Genomic DNA, 23,436 nt, shown 5'->3' with positions numbered 1-23,436 from the left:
TGAATACTAGGTCTTATTCATTCTTTTTATATCTTTTGTAACCATTAACCATCCCCACCTCCCCCACACTCCCCCACTATCCTTCCCAGCTTCTTTAACCATCCTCTACTTCCTCTCTCCGTGAGTCCAATTATTTCAATGTTTAGCTCCCACAAATAAGTCAGAACATACACAATTTGTCTTTCTGTGCCTGGCTTATTTTACTTAACATAATGACCTCCAGTTCTATTCATGTTGCTGCAAATGATAGGATCTCATTCTTTTTTATGGCTGAATAGTACTCCATTGTGTATAAGTACCTCATTTTCTTTGTCTATTCATTTCTTTATGGACATTTATACTGCTTCAATATCTTGGCTATTGTGAATAGTGCTGCAACAAACATGAGAGTGCACATATATTTTCTATGTACTGATTTCCTTTCTTTCAGGTATATACTCAGCAGTGGGATTGCTAGATCCTATGGTGGCTCTATTTTTAGTTTTCTGAGGAACCTCCAAACTGTTCTCCATAGTGGTCATACTAATTTACATTCCCACCAACAGTGTTGGGGGTTCCCTTTTCTCCACACCCTCGCCAGCATTGTATCGCTGATCTTTTGCATATAAGCCTTTTTTTGTTTGATTTATTTATTTATTTTTTTGAGACAGAGTCTCACTGTGTTGCCCTACTGGAGTATAGCGGTGTGATCTCAGCTCACTACAACCTCCACCTCCCAAGCTCAAGTGATTCCCATGCCTCAGCCTAAACCCTGTTTCTATTGAAAATACAAAAATCAGCCAAGTGTGGTGGTATATAAGTCATTTTAACTGGCCTGAGATTATATCTTATTGTAGTTTTGATTTGCATTTCTCTGATGATCAATGATGTTGAGCACCTTTTCATATGCCTGTTTGCCATTTGTATGTCTTCTTTTGAGAAATGTCTATTCAGATATTTTGCCCATTTTTAATTAGATTGTTATTTTTTTTTCCTATAGAGTTGTTTGAGCTCCTTATGTATTCTGGTTATTAATCCCTTGTCAGATGGATAGTTGGCAAAATATTTTCTCCCATCTGTAGGTTGTCTTTCACTTTGTGGATTATTTTCTTTGCTGTGAAGAAGCTTTTTAACTTAACGTGATCCCATTTGCCCATTTTTTCTTTTGTTGTCTATGCTTGTAAGGTATTACACAAGAAGAATTTTTGCCCAGGCAAATGTCCAGGAGACTTTCCCCGATGTTTTCTTGTAATAGTTTCATAGTTTGAGGTCTTAGATTTAAGTCTAATCCATTTTTATTTATTTTTGTATACGGCGAGAGATAGGCATCTTCTAGATGTAGTACCTTAATGGTCTTAGCTAAGATCAGGAAGAATTATCTGGATTACCATGCAGAGATTCTTCTTCTCTTTCCTTACTTTCTCCCAAAAAAATGGAGTCTCTCTCTCTGTCTGGATCTGGGGGTGGAGTGACACAAGTACCCCTGTGGCTACCACCACTGGAACTGTGCTGCGTCAGACTTTAAGCCATCAAAGCACTGGGTCTTGTCCAAGGTCTGCTATAACCATGACCTGGCTACCCCCTAAGTTCACTCAAGGCCTTGGGTCTACAATTTGCAGGTGGTGAAGTCAGCCAGGCTTGCATCCTTCCCTTCAGCGCAGCAAGTTCTCCCAGGCCCTGGCTGGGTACAGAGGTGTCATCCAGGAGCTAGGGACTGCAGTCAAAAAACCTTAGAGGTCTACCTTCGTATTCTATTGTATTGCAGCTGAACTGGCACTCAAATCACAAGACACAGTCCCTCACACCCTTCTCTTCCGTTTCCACAGGCAGAGGAGCCTCACCTCATAACCACTATCACTATAAGCCTCTTTAGTTAGCAGGTGATGGGTCCTTCCAAGACTGGGTCCTTACCTTCATGGCAGCAGGTTCCCTTCTGGCTCAGGGTGTGTCTAGAAATGATGTTTAGGAGCTACAGCATGGCAAGGAGGCCTTATGACTCTGACTGTGACTGGTGCCTATCCTACTGTGAATGAGCTGGTATCCAAGATGGAAGACAAAGTCCTCCCCACTCTTCCCTCTCCTCAAACAGAAGAAAGGGGTCTTCGTGGGAGCTGTGAGCTATGCAACCTGGGGTTGGAGGAGGGGTGGTGCAAGCACTCCCTCAGCTGGCCTGGCTGGTGTCTCAATAGGTTGCATGCTCTCCAGGTCCACTGGCTCTGAGTCCATTTCAGGACTAGGACATACCTAGGAGTTGTAATCCTCGTGGCCTAAACTGTTTAGAGCCTAGGTTTTGGAACCTTAAATAATGTTTATTATTAACTTAAATTGTTATTTATTAAACTTAAAATTGTTACTTAATTAGAACTTAAATTGTTATTTAAGTTTATTAAACTTAAATAAACATTATTTAAGGTCCCATAGCATTTTAGCCTGCTTTGGTGAGGCTTGCAGTAACTCAAGTCCTGACTGCTGCGATGGGATGGGCGATTCTCCTTTGGCTAGGGCTGGTTTAAATTCTCCTTCCGTGGGCTGGTGTTAGTAAAGTTCAGTCCAGTTTTTTTTTTTTTTTTTTTTTTTTTTTGGTGTGACAAGGCAGAATTGAGTTCAATGCAATATCTCAGAATCACTGTGCTCTCCCTCCCACAAATGCACAGATTCTCTCTTCATGGCACATAGCTCCTGCTGAGTGATGGGGAAAAGGTGGCATCAGTAGTTCAAACTGTCTTTCCTGCCCTCTTCAATACCTTTTTCAGTGATATGAAGTTAAAATCAGGTACTGTGAATGCTCACCTCGTTTTTGGTTCTTTCGAAAGTGTGTTTCTGCACAAATAATTGTTAAATTGTTGTCCATGTAGGTGGAATGATTGGTAGAGTCTTCTATTTGGCTATCTCGCTCTGCCATTTTCCATTTATTATAACCAATGAACCAACACTGACGCATCAGTATCAACCAAAGTCTATAGTTTACATTAGGTTTCACTCTTCGCATTATACATTGTACAGGTTTGGACCAATGTACAATGATAGGTATCCACCATTACAGTATCATTACAGAGTAGTTTCACTGCTTTAAAAATCCTGTATTTGAGTACATTTTCTCTCTCCTTTCCCCCAACCTCTGGAATCCCCTGAAGATGTTACTGTCTTCATAGTTTCGCCTTTTTCATCATGTCATATAATTGAAATCACATGTGACATTTGCAGATCGGCTTCTGTCACCTAGTATTGTGCATTTACATTTCCTCTATTTCTTTTCATGGCTTGATAGTTCATTTCTTTTTGGCGTAGAACAATATTTCATTGTCTAGATGTGCCAAAGTTTATCCTTTCAACTCCTGGAAGACATTTTTATTGCTTCCAGGTTTGGGTGGTTATGAATAAAGCTGCTCGAAATATCTGTTTGCAAGTTTTGGTGTGGACATAGTTTACAACTCATTTGGATGAATACCAAGAGGCAAAATTGCTGTATCACATGGTAAGAACATGCTTAGCTTCATGAGAAACTGCTTTTTTTCCAAAGTGATCACAGCCTTCCTGGTGCTTCATATCCTTGTGAAGATTCGGTGCTGTTAGTGTGTCAGATTTTGGCCATTCCAATAGGTGTGTAATGTATCTCATTGTTGTTTTAGTTTGTAGTTTCCTAATAACATAAAATGTTGAGCATCTTCTCATATGTTTATTAGCTACCTAGTGAGATGTCTGCTAGGTCTTTGCCCACTTTTTAATCAGGTTGTTCAGTTGCTTATTGTAGAGTTTAGAGTTCTTTGTACATTGTGGACAACAGTCCTTTATCAGATGTGTCTTTTGCAACTATTTTCTCCCAGTCTATGTCTTGCCTTCTCACTTTCTTGACAATGTCTTTTCTAGAACAAACCTTTATAATTTTAATGAATTTCAGATTATTATTTCTTTCATGAACTGTTCCCTTGATTGTATCTAAAAAATAATTGCCATACTATAGGTCACTTTGATTTTCTCCTGTTATCTTCTAGGAGTTTGAGTTTTTCATTTTCATTTACATTTATGATCCATTTTGATTTATTTTTACTAGAGTTTTAAGATCTGTGTCTACATTTATCAATTTATTTTGGCATGTGGATGTCGTTTATCTAGCACCATTTGTTGAGTTGACAGTTTTCCTCCATGACACTGTGTTTGCTCCTTTGTCTAACATCAGTTGACTGTGTTACCGTAGATCTATTTCTGGGCTCTCTAGTCTCTTGCATTGACTTATTTGTCTATTCTTTCATCAGTACTACACTGTTTCGATTACTGTAGCTTTATAGTAAGTCTTAACATCTGGTAGTGTCAATTCTTCAACTTTGTTCTCCTTTAGTACTCTGTTGGCTATTCTGAGTCTTTTGTCTGTATATATAAACTTTGGAATCAGTTTATCAATATCCACAAAGTAACTCCCTAGGATTTTTATTGGGATTACATGAAATCTTGAATCAAATTGGGTAGAACTGACATACTAACAATATTGAGTCTTCCTACCCATAAACATGGAATATCTATTTATTTAGTTCTTTGATTTTTTAAATCTGAGTTTTACAGTTTTCCTCTTATAGATCTTGTCCATATTTTGTTAGATTTAAATCTAAGTATATCATTTTGGGGTTGCTAATATAACCGGCATTGTTTTTAATTTTAAATTTCACTTGTTCATTGCCAGTATACAGAAAAAACTATTGACTTTTGTACATTAACCTTATATTCTGCAACTATGCTATAGTCACTTGCTAGTTTCAGAAGGGATTTTTTAATTGATTTTTTAAAAATTTCTACTTAGATAATCATGGTATGTAGAAGAATATGCAGTTTTATTTATTTCTTTCCAGTAAGTACACCTTTTATTTTATTTTCTTAACACATTAGCTATGATTTAGAATACTATGTTAAGAAAAAAAAGTGGTGAGGGGGGATACACTTGCCTTCTTCCTAAGTTGGCAGCAAATCTTGTAGTTTCTCATTATTGTATGACATTGCTGTAGGGTTTGTGTACATGTTCTTTATCAAGTTGAGGAAGTTCCCTTCTATTATTCCTAGTTTACTGAGGGTTTTTATCAACAATAGGTGTTGAATTTTGTCAAATGCTTTTTCTGCATCTATTGTTATGATAATGTGATTTTTCTTCTTTAGGTTTTTGATGTGCTGAACACAATTCAAATGATTTTCAAATGTTGAACCAGTCTTGCCTTACCTGGGATAATATACACCACTTGGTTGTAGTGTATTTTTTAAAATAACTGTTGGAGTCAATTTGCTAATATTTTATTGAGAATTTTTGCATCTATGTTCATGAGAAATACTGGGCTATAGTTTTCTTTTCTTGTGAGGTTTCTGTCTGGTTTTAGTATTAATGTTGGCCTCACAAAGAATTTGGAAGTATTCCCACTGCTTTTGTATTCTTGAAGAGACTGTGGAGAATTTGTATAATTTCTTTCCTAAATGTTTGGTAGAATTCACCAGTGAACCCATCTGGGCCTGGTGCTTCTGTTTGAAAATGTTAATTATTGGCTCAATTTCTGTAATAGATATAGGCCCATTCAGATAATCTATTTCTTCTTTTGTGAGTTATGGATGATTATCTTTCAAGAAATTGGTTCATTTTATATAGGTTATCAAATTTTGGGCATAGAAAATGTTCATAATATTCCTGTATTGCCTTTTAAATGTCCATGAGACTACAGTGATGTCCTCTCTTTCATTACTGATATTAGTGATTTGTCTTCCTTCTTTTTTATCTTAGCCTGACTAGAGGTTCATCAATTTTGTTGATCTTTTCAAAGAACTAGGTTTATTTTTGTTAATTTTCTCTATTGATTTCCTGTTTTCAATTTCATTGATTTTGGCACTAATTTTTATTATATCTTTTCTCCTGCTTATTTTGAATCTAATTTTCTTTTTTTCTAGTTTTCTAAGGTGGAAGCTTGGATCATTACTCTGAGATCTTTCTTTTGTTCTAATACAAGCATTCAATGCTAAGCACCGCCTTCCCTGCAAATTTTGAAAAATTGTATCTTATTTTTATTTAGTTTAGAATATTTTTAATTTCTTTTGAGATTTCCATTTTGACCCATAGGTTAATTAAAAGTTTGTTGTTTAATCTTCAATAATTTTGGAGTTCTCCAACTGTTACTGATTTCTATTTTAATTCTATTGTGGTCTGAATGCAGATATTGTATGATAATTTCTGTTCTTTTAAATGTGCTAAGGTCTGCTTTATGACCCAGAACGTAGTTTATTTTGATGAATGTTCCATGTGAGAAGCTTGAGAAGAATGTGTGTTGTACTGTCATTGAACGATGTAGCTAATAGATGTCAATTATATCCAGTTGATTAATGTGGTATTATTGCTATGTCCTTAAGGATTTTCTGCCAGCAGAATCTGTTTATTTCTGAAAAAGGAGTGTCTAATTGTCAAACTATACTAGTGAATTCATCTATTTCTCTTTCCAGTTTTGTCAGTTTTTACTCATGTATTTTGATGTTCTCATGTTAGGCACATACACAAAAAGGATTATGTGTATCTTCTTGGAGAATTGACTCTTTTAAAATTATGTAATGCCCTATTTATCCCTGATAATTTTTTTTCTTTGAAGTCTGTTGTGTCCGAAATTAATATAGCTACTCTGATTTTATTTTGGTATTAGCATAATATACATTTCTTCTTCCATTTGCTTTTAATCTATATATTTTTTAATAAAGTGGGTGTTTTGTAGACAACATGTAGTTGAGTCTTGTCTTTTGATCTACTCTGATATTCTGTACCTTTTAATTGGTATATTTAGACCACTGATTGTTGACACAGGTGAATTAGTATCTACTATATTTATTACTGCTTTCTTTTCACTGCCTGTGTCCTTGCTTCTATTTTTCTCTTCCAATCTTTTTCTTCTTTTTGAAGTTTTCATTAATCATTTTGAGATTCCACTTTTCTCTTTTTTCTTACCATAGCAATATACTTTTTTAAAACAAAAACTGATTGTCATAGAGTTTGCAATATACATTTAGAATTAATCCCAGCACACCCTTAGATAATACTATACTACTTCATAAAGAGTACATGAACCTTATAATAACAACAACAACAACAAACTAATTCTCTCTCCCATCACGGTACCATTGCTGTCATTCATTTCACTTTTATGTAAGAATACATTGTTGCTATTATTTTGAACAAAGTGTCATCTGTTAGATCAATCAATAATAAGGGAAATGTTTTAATTTTAATTTTGCTAATTCTTACTCTGATGCTCTTTCTTTATGTAGATCCAAGGTTTGAACTATATGATTTTCCTCTTCTATGAAGACCTTCAACATTTCTTGTAAGGTAGTTCTACTTGGCACACAATCCTTCAATTTTTGTTGTCTGAAAATGGCTTTATGTCTCTTCTACTTTTGAAGGATAATTTCACTGGGTGCAGAATTCTAAGTGAAATTCTAATATTTCATACCTTTTTCTTCTTGTTTGCATGATTTCTGAGAAATCAGTGGTAATTCTCTTTGGTCTTCTAGGCAAGATTTTTTTTCTCCTGAATTTCTTCAAGAATTTTTCTTTGTTTTCTGCAGTTCGAATATGATATGCCTGTGTGTGTGTGTGAGAGAGAGAGAGAGAAAGAGAGAGAGAGATGTGGCATTTATCCTGCTTGGTTTCTCTGAGCTTCCTGGATACATGGCTTGTTGTCTGACATTAATTTTAGAAAATTCTCAGTCATTATTGCCTCCCGTATTTCTTTTGTTCCTTTCTGTTTTCTTCTTGTGATATTCCCACTATATGCATTTACCCATCTTATGGTGGTCCCACAGTTCTTTGGCTTTTTATTTTGTTTTATTTTGTTTCCCAGTTTTCTTTTTGTTTTTCCATTTTAGAAGTTTCTATTAACATATCTTCAAGCTCAGAGATTTTTTTTTCCTCAGCCATGTGCAGTTTACTAATTAGCACAAAAAAAGGCATTGTTCATGTCTGCTACAGATTTTTTCTTCTGTAGCATTTCTTTTCAATCCTTTCTTAGAATTTCCGTCTCTCTGATTACATTGCCCATCTGTTCTTACATTCTGTCTACTTTATCCATTAGACTCCTTTTTACGCTAACCATACCTGTTTTAAATTCCAGGTCTACTCCCAATATTCCTGCCACATCTGAATCTGGTTTTTATACTTGCTTTGTGTTTTAAAACTGTGCTTTCTCCTTTTAGTATCCCTTGCCATTTTTTCTTGATAACCAGACATGACATGATGTATTATGTAAAGGGGACTGTAATAAACAGACCTTTTGTAACATGGTGGGAAGTTGTTGAGGCGTTAGCATTCTATATGATTAGGTCTCACTTTTTCATTAAGACTGTGCCTCTGAACTATGAATTTCACAAGTGCCTCTCAGTCTCCACCTCCCAAAGTCAGGTGGGACAGGATGGTTAGAGTGGGCTGGAGTTGTGAATTTTTCTTCCCCCATGTGGAAGGCTATGAGGTGGCTGGAGTTGGGTGTTTCTTTTTCCCTAGATTGGGTAGGCTCTGATAAAACCCCTAGAGTTTAGGCTGTGATAAATAAAATAGTTTCTCTTAAAGGCAGCTTTTGTTAAGAACAGAATGCTCTGGCATATGTCCACATAGTTTCTTCTCTCCTTCTCCTGCTAGAAGCATAAGGGAATTTTTCATTCTTAGAAGCTGGTCAAGCTCCTGGATGTAAAGCTCACAAAAGTGTGAGGGCCTCTCTATCGCTATCCCCCCACCCTAAGGAGTTTTTAAAACTCAGATTTGTCTATAAGCCTAAAGCAATTCATCAGTTACATTTCAGGTTTCCCTACCCTGGTCTTGGTTCCCACACAAGTTTCAATTTGGAGTTTTTGCTTCCTTAAGTTCTTTGTTTCTGCCTGTCTGTCTTGCCAATTTGGGGGGCAGCAGTTTTCCCTGTGACCTAACTTCACTACATTTTCTAACTAAAAGACAAAGCGTGGCTAAACAGATTAAAAACAAGACCTAACTATATGTTGTCTATGAGAAACTCACTTCACCTATAATGACACACATTTACTGAAAGTCAAGGAATGGAGAAAATCATTTCATGCAAATGGAAACCAAAACAGAGCAGGAGGAGCTACATTTACATCAGATAAAATAAACTTTAAGTCAAAAACCGGTAGGACATCCACATAAAGATGCCCAGTAGTTGGCTTAATAAATGTCTGCAGCCCTGGGTCAGTTATCGTGGGTGTTGATACTGATTCAAGAGTCATCAACATACAGGCAAAAGTTAAATACAAAAGAGTATATAAAATAGCCTAGAGCAGAGGTTTTCAACTTTTCTTCTGCTGTGACAGATGATGAATGACATTCATATGAGACGCACTCCCAGGAGCATACTCGGACTGTAATGAAAACCAAACACTCACACTTACAAACAAAAGTAGTTGGCCAAATGAAGCAAAGAACTCCCAAACTGTTTTTATAGGTCATACTTGCAAAAGAATTTTACTACCAAAGGATCAGTAAAATTACATATTTAATTATCTTAAAACGTCATTTCTTGGAGGGAAACAATGCATATATGGTTAATCTACCATAAAAACTATTTTGAACTATATTTTGAAGATCAAATTCAAACCCCCACAGGTAATACAAGAAAATAAAAATGTATTACTAGTAATTTTTAAATTCTTATTTTATCATTAAAAAGTATAGTGAGTAGCATTTCTATGTATTCATGATGTTAGTATAAGTAACATTATTGAACACACTATTTGAATTATCACTTTGTCTTTGATTTGGAGATTGTAAGGACTGCCTCATTCTCACTTCTATACCGTGAAGATGTAGATGCATATACATTTCCTTCATCTCTCTTTGTTATTAAAAATGTACCCATGGATAAATCATAAATCAAGAAAAGAAACATAATTTTAAATCCATGGTATATAGACTATAGTATTTCAAAATTGTTATAACTATTAATGACACATCAATAATCACAGTTCATGGATGTTTTCAGCAAATGTAAAATAGGCTGTGAGTTATGAGAAATTCACTTACAGTTAACTCTAATTCCACATTTTCACACACAAGTAGGTACACACTATTGAAAAATAAATGCATAAGTGTGACATTCTTATAATGGTAAATTTGAGGTGAGTCTAATTAATTAAAAATTTAAATTTTTCACAAATGCTTATAACAATTCTTATGAGTGAGTAGTTTTGACACATGCTATGACTGATTGTGATCCTGTATGAGTCATGCCACTAAGATCAAGAAGACTGGCTAGGAAGAGGACTATAGAGAAAGCACAGAAAAATGATGATGACAAACCGGGGACCACCAATATTTAAACTGTCAAAAGAGGATGACAAGATAATTAGCTAGTATGTAGAAAAACAGAGAGAGAAGGGTGTCATAGAAGCCAAGAGAAGTGCAACATTCAAAGAATAAAGGGTCAACAGTGCCAAAATCCCGTTGAAAGGTAAGTAAAGTTAGAAATGGTAATGAAGGTTACCATTGATAACCTTCATGGGCTCATGTAGATTACTGGTTAATAGCATGAGCTGCAGAGCCAAATGTCTACCATGTACAACCTCTGTAGCCTGTGCAAGATATCTTTTGGAGCTTTTATTCAAGTAGGAACAAATAGCAGAGAGTAAAAATAGGTAGACAGATGATTGATGGACAGACAAGCAACACATAAGTGAACCTTTTAATGTCAGGGAAAAAAATACTATGAAACAAATATAAAACCTACTGCCTTCACAGAGGTTATATTCTAAGCAGAGTTAAAGAGCATATCTAAATGGAATGTGAACTGCCAGTTCATGCTAAATAGTTCCTGAGTGACCCCGCTGGGTTGTGGAAGTGCATAGATGAACTGACTGCATATCTGGACTAGGAGGGTTCGGAAAGCATCCAATCGTAAGGAGGGGCTAGCAGCAGATAAGTGCAGAGGAAGGGAGAGTATTTTTGACACAGAGGCAAAAGTGAAAGGTCTGTGGGGTACACTAAGCATTCCTGTTTGGCTGAAAGGAAGGATTTATGCAGAAAAATAGGGAAAGTAAATTGGGGTCAGAGAGTAGAGGGCCTTGAATGAAAAATTAAGAATTTGTAGAATACCCTTAGGGTGGTACACAGACATTAAAGAATTTCTGAAATAAAAATACAGGGCTCAGAAAGATACTACCTTAAAAAGGAAAATGTGAACTTCAGAAAAGTGAGAGAGAGAGAGTAAAGTTTTAAGAACCCAAGACTATTTTATACCAAAGATTTGCCTTAATGCAAGCAGAAATTTTAAAACATGAACACAGACACACACACTCTTTAAGAAAGCTCTTGAGACTTATTGGATGTTGTCCTAGAGAACCAATGATTATAAACATTATTTTATTTACTTTTTTTCTAAAAAGAATCAATACAGAGATACTTAATTTGTTCCATTTTCTCTATTGCACAATTGATGCAATTTCTCACCTGCCATGCCATCACTATTTAATAACCACAGAAGAGCTAACAGATGGCAGAAAACTGTGGAAAGCCAGATTTAAAGGATTCTAGAAATGTCCTTGCTGTTTTCCAAAAAGAATACACATTATATAATACCAAATCTACTGTAGCCCTTGTTTGAAGAAGTGATACCCCTATTTTTACACTAAGAAGAGCCTCCTGAATATAGTTTTCATTTAGTAAAAGGAAAACATCTTCCCTTGCAAAGAAAGTATTAAGGAGGAGGTGAATAGTTCAAATTATTCATGCTCAATTTTTTTTTTTTTTTTTGGTTTTTGGCTGAAACAGAGGCGTTTATAGTCTACTCAGGAAAGTGATGTTTAAGCGGCAAAAGTTTGCCTTTCTTGAAAAGATGACAGGTGAAGACTCAAGATTACAGGTACACTGGAAATTGGAAACAGCTTATCTTTTATCGTCCCTTCTAACTAAACAGTACAGCCACATGAACAACTCTATTAAATACTTTTCTATTACCGAAGGCCTTTACTATGCCACTCTAAATTCTCTTTCTCCCTATCTAGCAGGATTGTGTCCTTCCAAGAACTATTCATAGGTTTTATTATTATTTTTCTTCAACTGCTATTTTGGAGGCTTTCTTTTTAAACAGGACAAAGCAAGAGAATCTCTTTGTGCTAATAATGAATGGATGCAAGAGTCAATGAAGTGCTCTCTGGTAAAGTATCGGTTTTAGTTCAACACACGCATGCACACACACACACACACACACTCCACAACTGCTGTCACCAGCTCAGGCAACCATACACTGAGTTTTCCCAAAAAGTCTCTATTTCAATTAGCCCCAAATTCATAGTCTGCTATAAAGCACATTCCACATTTGTTAAACCACTGTGACCCAATTCCTATAGTAAGGTTATTATAATGACTAAAAGATCCAGAAATTAGTGGGGGCTTTCAGAAGCCAGATATTTTGGCCAAGTAGTTTAGCCCTGGTCAATAATACAAAGTAGATATAATTATACAAAATATACATATCTAAAAATATTCTCAAAAAGATTCCCCCTGGCCTTCCCATCTCCTGCCAGCAAATGTTCTCCCTTCATTCAAGATACAACATGGCCTCCACTGGGCACCATATTCAAGGCTTATGCAGGATGACACTTTATCTCCATCTGCAAAATGTAACTACAAGACAGCTGTTATTCTAATCACTTCATAGATAAGGAAAGGGAGATGCCAAAAAGATTAATAACTCAGAGTCAGCAGAAGATTCAATCTCCGTCTCTTCCTCCTAAGCTTGTGCTCTTTTCCCTACATCATGCTGCTTTTCTTCTCCCGTGCTTTTATGTGTCTCTACGTGCTACCTTCCCCCACCCACCCCATTCCTGAGGAGGGAAGGATGAGACAGAGATACACACATATACACATGCATGCACATACACCCATGCATGCACATACACCCCATTGTAGACTTTCAGACATCTAACAGATAAACTGGTAATTAGGCAAAACAAAAAAATTTCTTTATAAACAAGTTTCCAAATAAACATGGTTGGCTAAATGCACATAATTTCATCTGCTCCCTCTTGAAATTTCATCAAAGTTATATTTAAGAGCTTTTTTTCCCATTTTTTAAGGATTATATACCTATACAGGCTGTGAGAATTATAACTAGGACAACAAAATTTTGGAACCTTAGAAGCAGATGAAGGAGTGATGACTGCTTTCTCAGATCTGAAAAAGCTGAATTCAAACCCTCAGTGAGAAAAGCCAAGAAACAATTTGTTTTGCACCATAGGATTTAAGAGGCTCAGGAATTAACAACACCAGATACTTCTGACAGCGGCAGCTAAATGTGGGAGGAGTCTCCTTAAAAACTAGATACACACCTGGTTCCTCTTCCCATTCTTCCCAGTTAGATGACTGCCTCTCCACCAGCCTAGAAAAAGATGGGAGATTTATTTTCTGCACTATGGAACACCACGCACAACTGAATGCAGATTCCATATTGAATACAGGGGAAATCAGTGAAAGTTTATATGGCAATCAGAATGCTGAATGATGGGCTTTTATTGCCTGGGCAGAAGATTTGAAGAATATTTTCTAAGGAAACAAACAACTAAAAATAAAATACTTATGAAATTGACAATCAGGTGTTTCCTGAGAGAATGAATGGCTCAGCATTACCCCACATTGAATTTAATTATTAACAATCACATCTCCAGTTGCACAGAGCTTTTGATTAGTGTTTTATTGCAGAGCTTTTAAGTATGAGTGGAAAGCCAGGTTAAACATTTGAGGGAAACTTCTAACATAAAAGACAAAAGCCACAGCAAATTTTTTAGACAAACCCAAGAAGGAGGATATGAGAACTCCATTAAGAGAACACTTCATTGTCACTATCCCTTGATTACTCACCATGATGAATGTCCTAAGAGTGAAAGGACACCATGTTCATGAAATGAAAAGGGTATGTATGAAAAAACACAGGAAGAGAAAAAGCAGTCTTGAAATATAAAAGAGGACAACAGAAATTGAAAGGGTTACAAGAGAAAGTGAACGAAGTCTCCAGATATTAGAAGAAAATGGCAAATACATGTAAAACAAGAAAGAAGACAAGTATGAAAATTGAAGAATCAGAAGTCCAGCATCAAAATAACAGGAAAGCTAGAAAGAGAAAGAGCAGACCAAAGAAAAAGGGGTAAGAGTACAGGAGAAGTCACCAAAGACATCATGTCAGAACATTTACAGACTTAAACGTTATGAATATCTAGAATGAAAAATTCCATTGAGTGACCAGAAGGATGAAGAAAATTTATAACAATATCATCATGAAATTTAAAACAGTGAATTTCAAAACAAAAGATAAAATGTCAGAACAGACATGGACTTCTCAAATTCCATACTGGAACTTAGGAGACAATGGAACAATGCTTTCATAATCCTATGAGAGAAACAATGATTTACAAACAGAAATACAACACCTGTTCAAATTGCCAGTCAAGAGTGAAAGTAAAATTATTTTTAAACACGTTTGGTTTGCCATGCGCCAGACAGTTTTCTAAGCAATTTGTAAACTTTAATTCACTCACTTCATAAGAGAGTTTTCAGAGCAGAAAGTTCTCAGACCCTCATCTCCCATGTAGACTTTCTCATGTAATTAATGGAGAACCAAGCCAGAGTGGTCAAATAAGAAAAGTAAGCATGTACATAGGAACATGGGCTCTCACCCCCAGAGAGGCAAAGAGGACCCCAGAGACATGCACAGAAATATTCCCAGGACATGAACTACACAGGGAACCTGGAAATCAACCAAACTGTGGGGGAGATTTATTCCAGAACATAAGAGAGTTAATGTCTTAGAGGGTATTTATACAACTAGGGAGAGTTTGAGGATTAATTATGATAATGCCGTCGTAAACTAAATAACAAGATTAATAACTTAGATGCTTAATGACAAGAGGAACAAAGAGCTATGCAAGAAAGAAAATCAAGTATATTCCATGATTAGATTATCAATAGCACATGCACAATCATAACATAAACAGAATATTAGTCTAACGAGAAGGTAAGTGGAGGGGTGTGTAAAAAAATGAAAACTTAAAAATATCACAAAGTAGCAAAGAAATGTGCTATTTAAAGATATGAAAGAAAACATCAAGCGAATCTGTTAAAAGCATTGCAAGTGGTTGCCTCTAGGGATAGGAAATGAGGAACTGTTTCCAAGGGATTAATCTTCCTTATAAAGCTTTCTATAACTGTTTCATTCTTTAAACTGCATGTATGTAGAGATTTGATAATAATACAAAATAATTTCTCATGTTCATAAACAGATTTTTCCTTTGAGGCAGTAATGCATAAAGGTTAAAAAACAGCAGATTGCTTGGGCTTAATCCTGGCTCTTTCATTCATAGCTATTTGACCTTGGGCAAATTCCTTAATCTCCCTCTGCCTCAGTTTCCTCTTGTGTAAATGGAGGTAGGTAATAGTGCCTTCCTCACAGAGTTTTGTGAGGGCTAAATATATGCAATTTGAACAGTGCCTAGCTCAACATAAAGTTTATGATCAACATTAGTAGTACAAATGCAATATTTGAGGGTACTTTAAGTCAATCTAAATAATAAAATAAATAAAGCTAAAACAACAGGACACGTAGAAGGGAACAACACACTGGAGTCTTTCAAAGGGTGGAAAGGGGAAGGAGGGAGAGGATCAGGAAAAATAATAAATGAGTACTAGGCTTAATACCTGGGTGATAAAATAGTCTGTACAACAAACCATGACACATGTTGACCTATGCAACAAACCTGCACTTGTACCCCGACCTTGAAATAAAAGTATTTTAAAAAGGCCATTTCATTTTATTTTGACCCAAATTATCTATATTTGCCCAAAATTATGATTTAAAAATGTCGAGGAACCAGCAGACTAACATTTTAAGTAGCAATGATTTATTAAGCGATGCTTTGATAACTGAATACAGTTGCTAACTCTGATCACTTACTGAATTTCTATTCAATAAGGTATAGAGGGTTCTTTAATATTACCTCCACCTAAAGAATATTTATACCCCTTAATATTCTAAACTCCCTCCACTTAATAATTTCAGAAATTGATAGAAAGTATTAATATGTCTTCTAAAGGAAAAATAAATTAAATTCCATTTATAATTCTCTCCTTACCAAAAAAAAATTTTTTTAAAGCTGACTTCATATTTTGTGAGCACTGGCTAATTTTTAAATATTTGTAAAGTCAATATGACTGTAAGTTAAAAGTTATTCTTCTTTAGTACGCCAAGAAAAAAGGAGAGGCTCTTCAATAGCCCTCAAGACATAATGCCATTTTCTCTCCTGTGGATGAGGACTCTCTATCTGCTGAATATTTATTAGTCTGCTGGGTCACCAGCTAGAAAACAGACAATTCTCCGGCAACTTCAAACACTCTTCTTCACTGAACTGCCGTTTGGTATGAGACGTCAAAGGATAAGAATGTGCATACCTAAGTGGTCAAATGAAGATGAATGTTCTATATAGCATTTGCCCCACACTGCCCAAGACTATGTTAAAAACTAAATACATCAGGATGCTCTAAGCCACTGAAGAGCCATGTCTGCCAGTCACATTATACTGGGCTTTTCTGGTTATACAAAGGGACACCTAATGAAGATATTCTCTTGATATAAAAGGAGTCTCATGGACAGTAATCTTTCTATATCCTTAGGCAGCCGCAATACTGCATGTCAAATATAATTACCAGCAGAAGAACAGAAAACTAACACTTGCCTATTACCTTGTTAACATGTCCACAATGAGCCAATATGAAATGAACATAATAATAGTGTCATTTTTTGGGAAAAGCCTGAGAGGCATGGTTTAGAGTGCTCACCAAGGCCTGAATGTCAGAAAGAATATTATGTGATAAGACTAACTATTTTAAGATGCAAATATAATGGGCCAGGTTTTCTGTTTGGTTTCCTGCTATATCCACCATGTCTAGAACAGTATTTGATACTCAATAAATATCTGTTCGCTTAAGGAATTAAGAACTACGCTGAGTTGTACTTTAAAGGTGATTAATAAAATATGTGATGGTAATTTTCAGGGTACATAAATCACATCTCAAATTTATTGCTCACATATGACCCTACTCTAAAACATGATTAGAACAACTCTATTTAAATTCAACTTAAATGCAAATCTGCTAAACAGGGTGAACAGATTCAGTCATAAAGACTGGGTTCCCAAAAGCTATGCAAGCTAATTCTTGAAAAAGAGTCATCTTTGAAAACACAGAATTTAAAAAAAAAAAAAAAAAAAAAAAGGTCTATGGACTATAGTGGTCTAGAGAAACTCCTACTTGGTAGTTTGCATCTTCTTTTTTTTCCTCTGTAAAACGCCAGTGTGAGCTTGTTACTTTTGTGTTTTAGATGGATTTAAGTCCAAAATTCTTTGTAGGGCATTCAAGTCTTCCTGACTACCGAACCCAGTCTGTCTATTGCATCCTTCTTGGAACTCTTTTCATCTGCAGTCCGCTCACATTGCAACTCAGCACCATCACATGATATCCTGTTCCCCAAAAGACTGAAAAATTGTATTTCTATGACTTTACTCATGCCATTCCTCTGTTCCAAAAGTCTACCCCTCATATCCATTTGGCAAAGTCCTTTGAAATTCCAAAGGAAATAAGGCCACTTCTCTAAAGCCTTCCCTGATGCCCCAATTATAGCAAATCACTCCCATTATGCTTTATAATAATGACTCCCTTAAAGCACAATAGAATTGTAAAGTTATCAAATGTTTTTCCATCATAGATTATAACATCCTCAAGGGCAGTATTCATCCCTGAGTCTCCAAAATCTAGTACAGTATTTCTTATATAGTAAGTGCCCAACAAGTGATTTTAGGTGTTACTCAGTCATTTTTGCACTGCCCCCCTCCCGGTTCTACAGGAACAATATAAAGCGTTCTTTGTCAAAGACAAAATTTACCTTAGGTTTATAGTCCTCTTGTCTTAGGGACATTCTGTTTTTGCTGGTCTGACTACTGGCCTACATTTGACCCTGTGACTATACTGTTCCTGGTTCTCTATTTCCTAAACTTGGATCCAACTCTTGCTTCTCTGAACACTTCCATTGATAATAATTATGGCTACCATTTTCTGAATCTCTATCTCTGCCTAGGCTTCACAAATTTTCTCATTTAATCTCTAAGCAACTCATGAAATTATAAAAATGGATCCATAAAGTATAAGTATGATGGTGAATTTTATGTGTCAGCTTGACTAGGTCATGAGGTGCCCAGATATTTGGTCAAACATTATTCTGAGTGTTTCTGTGAGGGTTTTTTTTTTTTTTTTTTTTTTTAATGAGAATAACATTTTGAATCAGTAGACTGAGTAAAGCAGATTGCCCTCCATTACCTAGGTGGGCCATATCTAATCAGTTGAAGGGCTGAATAGGCAAAAAGCTAACCTTCCTCCAAATAAGAAAATTCTCCTGCCTGCCTGTCTTCAAACTAGAACAACAGCTCTGCAAATTTTGGACTTGCCAGCCTTCATACTTACATGAGCCAATTTCTTATTCTATATTATATAATAAATAATATAATTATTAATCATATAATATGTATGTTTTATATACATTCTATTACTTCTGTTTCTCTGGAGAAGCCTAATTAATACTTTACCAAGACAACAATGCTAATTAGCTACAGAACTAGAATTTCAATTGAGGTTTCCACAGTCCATGTTTCAGCAAACACCATCCATAGGATGTAATCAAAAAACAGCTTTTCTTCTGACTCTGACACTGAAGGAAAAGATTTTCCTTTGCCCTCAAATGACATCTTGGCCTTCAGCAAGTCTCATAACATTTTTTTCTCACTCTCAGATAACAGCAAGTCCTGTGGACAACTATCCAGCCCAGATAATAATCCAAACGCTAAACTTGCTTCGACATCTGATTTTAACTTCTTCTCCACTTCAGGGGTCTCCTGTAGTTGAGCACTTACAGTGAGAGAAAGAGGCATAGTCCTTTCTCTCTTCCCACCATTGTGTCTCCCTCTTCCCGACCTTGCTTTTTTTTTTTCCTTCTGCCAGGATCAGATTGAGGAACGGAGACTAGGAGAAAGGGATGGATCTTGCTGTTTGGTACATTTTGTCACTTAGGGTAGGATGCTCTGGTGGCAGATGAATAGTTGTGGATGCTCTCACGGATAATCCCCGCCTACCATTAAACTGGCATGGGCAATAGCTCTCATTCAGGTGGCCACTGCAGCCACAACTCCTGGTTCTCTTTCAATCAATTTATAGTCTCACTGTACTATTGCTTCTTTCAAGCAACATTCTTGACAAAGAATGTTGTCAAGAATGTCCAGTCCAGCATATTGGCCATGGGGAGACATCTATGACTCCTCTAATAGTTTGTCAGAGTGTTCAGGAGTTCACCTTTACTTCCCCTCCAAAGCAGTTCACCAGTGTCTCTCTGACATATAGGGTTGACTCAAGTGGGGCTCAGATTCCAGTTTATTGTGTGACCAAACTTCATACAACATATATGAGGCTTTCCAAGTGATCTGATTGAAGAGCTCCCAGGCCTGATCAAAGGGAAGGTACAAGCCCACTTGCAGATGAAAGTGTGAGGCTCATAGGACAGATTCCTCTAGATAAATTCTTATCATAAAATCCTAACTACATTCCCTTGAAATTTCCAAATCCTTGAAGTAGATGAGAAGCTCAACATCATGAAACTAGCTTTAAAATATCTACTTTAGAATGCCCACTTAGTGGTGTGGCATCTCACATTGAAACTGCACATCACTTGTGTCCTAGGGCCACATTGGAACATGAAGAGCTCTATTCTAATATATTCTTATAGTTGACACTGTTGGTCCCTCCCTCACATCTCCTTGGGCCTCACCATTTTGACACACACCTTCCAGACTTCCCACTGCCAGCAACTGCATCTCTGAGACTGAGGGGAAGCTCCAGGAACAAGTGCTAGGAAATTAATTTTTCTGGGGAGCAGCTACGTAGCAGTGACATGCTCCCTGAGTGAGATAAATTTGGGTCACATTTTCCCAAAATTTCCCACCAGGACTGGGTTCCTGTTGTGCACAACTGTAACCCACTTCGCTTAAATGAAGTACCCAACCCTGGATGTCTTACCTTTTCTGTCTCATTGCCCATTGCCCTACCCATGTTTCTGGTGCCCACCTCCGAGATACAATCGATGACCTCAAATCCTTTTCTCACAGTCTTCTGAGAAAGCCAGAGACTCGCGCTCTTAATCATTCTTCTGCAGTGCCATTGTCCTTGCCTCCACAGTTACACCCAGAGCAAAAGCTTTGAAAGACAGACACTATTTGAGTGGTCAAAAACCTACTGTGATGGTAACAGCCTTCATATCTCAACAAAAGTAAGCATTTTTAGGTCACTGGTTTGACAACATGAACACACCTGACCCCAAGAAGTCAGGATGAGACCTGCTACATAATTCCAGGTAAAGAAGTAGTCAAAGCACAGTGATTACCTTAAGTTACTTATGACCTGAGGCCAAAGAAAAATGGCAGTGCTAGTAGATCCAAGAACAGATCTGCCTTCCGGATCTTAATTGTTGCCACTTGATTTGTTTTCTACCTGGCTTCAGACGCAGATCAGCAGCTCTTCAATTCTGTTAACTACAAAGTGCAGAAATAAATCCACTAAATGTAGCGGTTATGTGCTCAAGTCAAGTTGCACCAATCTTTATGTCCACCTTTAGTTCTCAGAGAGAGCAAATATACATTATATAAAGATTGCTCAGTAGAGGTAAAAATTACATATCATATAGGTACAAAGTGAAAGTACCTTGGAAAAATAAATGTCACAAACATGAATGGTTGTGTTGAACATCCATTCACTGAGGGCTCTTTATGGACTAGATGGTGTGCTAGGCAATGAAGGTAAGAAAGATATTAGGTCTGTCCTTAAGAGAATCACAGCCTGGGAGGGGAGACAGCTACATAAAGCGACAATATGATATATATACCAAGTATTAGAATGAAGGTTAGAATTGTCTGCAATGGGAGGAGAAAGGAAGAAACGTGTTTGAGCGCTAAAGGAATTTAAAAAGAAATATTTTCTTCAAAAGTTGAAACCTAGAGAAAATTCCAAGCAGAAATACCAGCAAGTACAAAAGTATGAAAATAGAGAAAGCAAGAGGTGTTCCCCATTAGAAGTGGAGGTGAGGAGAGTAAAAAGTGAATCTGGACAGGTAGGCACAAGCTAATGAGACCTGAATGAATTGAGTATGCCTTAAACTTTATTTTTTCTAGCATATTTCTGTAATCAAATATAAAAATAGAAGAAATATAATCTGCAATCAGGAAATAAAATAATTAAATTGTGTTAGGAAATGGAAAGGAAGAGAAGACACAGGCTGATTACTGTAGAAATGTATGACATGTAACTTCTTTAGCAGTACATCTTCCTTTCCAGCTTTTGAGCTACACTGAAGTTGTTTCTTTTTTTCCCCCAGATGTTTGCCTGAATGCGATCTTGTCAAATTGCATTCTAATTCTTCCTCCAAAGCTAGTGCACACAAGGTATTTTGCTAAGAAACTTCTGAGTTTAGTGGTTAGCTCTGTAGTAGATGATTCAAGCAGAAAAGCCGATTTGCCTCACAACATATCCTGGGAGTTTCTCAAGGAGAGCTTCTCTGTTCTTCTATTACTAAAAGAACAACGCAATTACTTTCCTGGGAAACAGAAATGTAAAGAACACAGGTTATCAACAATCTTAAGAAAGCTGAGATGTCAGATGTCACCCGAATAGTTCTTTTAAGACCATTCTACCCAGGGTTAATAATATTCTCACTTGGCTCCATTAAAGGCCTCAGGACAGGACATGGGACACTTAGTCTCTTTGTTGTTAATTTGGAGACTGCATTCTACCCTGTAAATTAGCTCATCCTAGCCCAGCATGTCTGTCATTTCAGATCATTACCATTCCCTCTGCTCCCTTTCATGTCACACAAAGGTGAAAGAATATGCTTCTGGAAGGCAATTCAATGAGTGTTTGAAGGCTGTGGGCCTTGCTCAGCTGCTCTCAAATGTCTCTGAACTTCATGCAACCACACTGTATCCCCTCAGTGGCCATCTCAGCACAGCTGGGCTTTTTCAGAAATGGCTGTGAAATGTACTGTGAAGAGAAGAAAGAGCAAAACTCTACTTAATAGTAAATAGGAAGCTCACCAACTAGATCAGTTCAGCTTTGTCTTTTTATCAATGTTCACCAGTGTATCTGCCACCTAAACCGCCAAGGACTTACTAATAAACACAAGCCTGGCCAGAGATTTTTGAAAATGGCTGGTAGACAAACATGAATTTCCAGGCAGTTCCACAGACCTCAGCTCCCTTAGGCATGTGTATGTTAACTCTCCTGCTGTCCAATTTCAAATCTCCTTTTTGACCCATCCCCTTTTCTCCATGCAGTCCTTTTTTCATATAAACTGAGAAAATGTTACCTTAACATTAACCTTTCTCATGATACTTAATTTATGCCTTTGTTTGCTGGGCATTGAATTTTTTAAGCCATCTATTAATTCATTCTGATGGTGCAATTTCCATAATGTAATTTCTTTGGTAGAGAGGAAATGGCTTTTTTCTATCATTATATTTTCTTCAGGTACCATTATGAATGTTCTATTAGTCTTGCAATTAGTCTTATACTTAATATATGCTGACTTCACAGAGACACATTTATTATTTTCATTGCCTAATGCTATGAAAAGAAATTCTTGGTGTTGATCAGTCGCTTATATTTTTCAGGCAATTTTGATAATTGAATGACCAGGCATATAGAGAGGAAGTAAGCTCCATATACATGCTATGCTCTTCCCTGCAACTGATCCACATTGTTCCTTTACATGGATTATCTTTCTCTTTTTCACCACATCTCCGTTCGCTAACCTCTGACTTTGTTTTTATCTCTCAGTTGTCAACTTAAAAATGTCTTGTTCAAACCTTCCTAGTCCTTCAAATTTAAAGTAAGAGGTTGAAGTTCCTCTTTCCTCCATTAGAGTATATCCATACTACATTGTCATTGCCTTGATTTGCTTGTTTATAGCCCTCACAAAATTATAATCTCTACAATGGCAGAAGCTGCATTTTTTTGTTTTGTTATAACAATCACATCCCTGCCTTTAGACATCTGATATATTCTTGGCTGACTAAATATTATAGAGTACATTATAGAATGGTCAGATGTTCTATCCCAGTTTGTCTAATATAGAACTGATTGTCTTGCCAATGGAACCATTAATAGCTCACTCCCAAAAGTGTTACAAGTTGGATTAACATATATGGTTGCCTTTATGATCAATAAATTGGAAGAATAATATATTCCATATTCAGAGAATCTGCATTTGAATCTGAGCTCTAGTATGTCTTTGTAGTATGACCTTGAGCTCACTACTTCCCCTCTTTAATCGCAGTTTCATCATCTATAAACAAGGTTGAAGACAGTATTTACCT

General features: G+C 36.5%; 1 protein-coding gene across 4 annotated transcripts in view; it reads right to left on the bottom strand.

The window, feature by feature from the left end:
- The window catches only part of NELL1 (neural EGFL like 1), a 960,090-nt gene that overhangs the window by 330,889 nt on the left and 605,765 nt on the right, over window positions 1-23,436 (bottom strand). The gene's annotated exons all lie outside the window — the stretch shown is intronic.

Source organism: Papio anubis, chromosome 12 (genome assembly GCF_008728515.1).
Source record: "Papio anubis isolate 15944 chromosome 12, Panubis1.0, whole genome shotgun sequence".
Lineage (NCBI taxonomy): Eukaryota > Metazoa > Chordata > Mammalia > Primates > Cercopithecidae > Papio > Papio anubis.
Note: the sequence above shows the minus strand (reverse complement) of the source record. Positions and strands in the feature narration are given on the sequence as shown.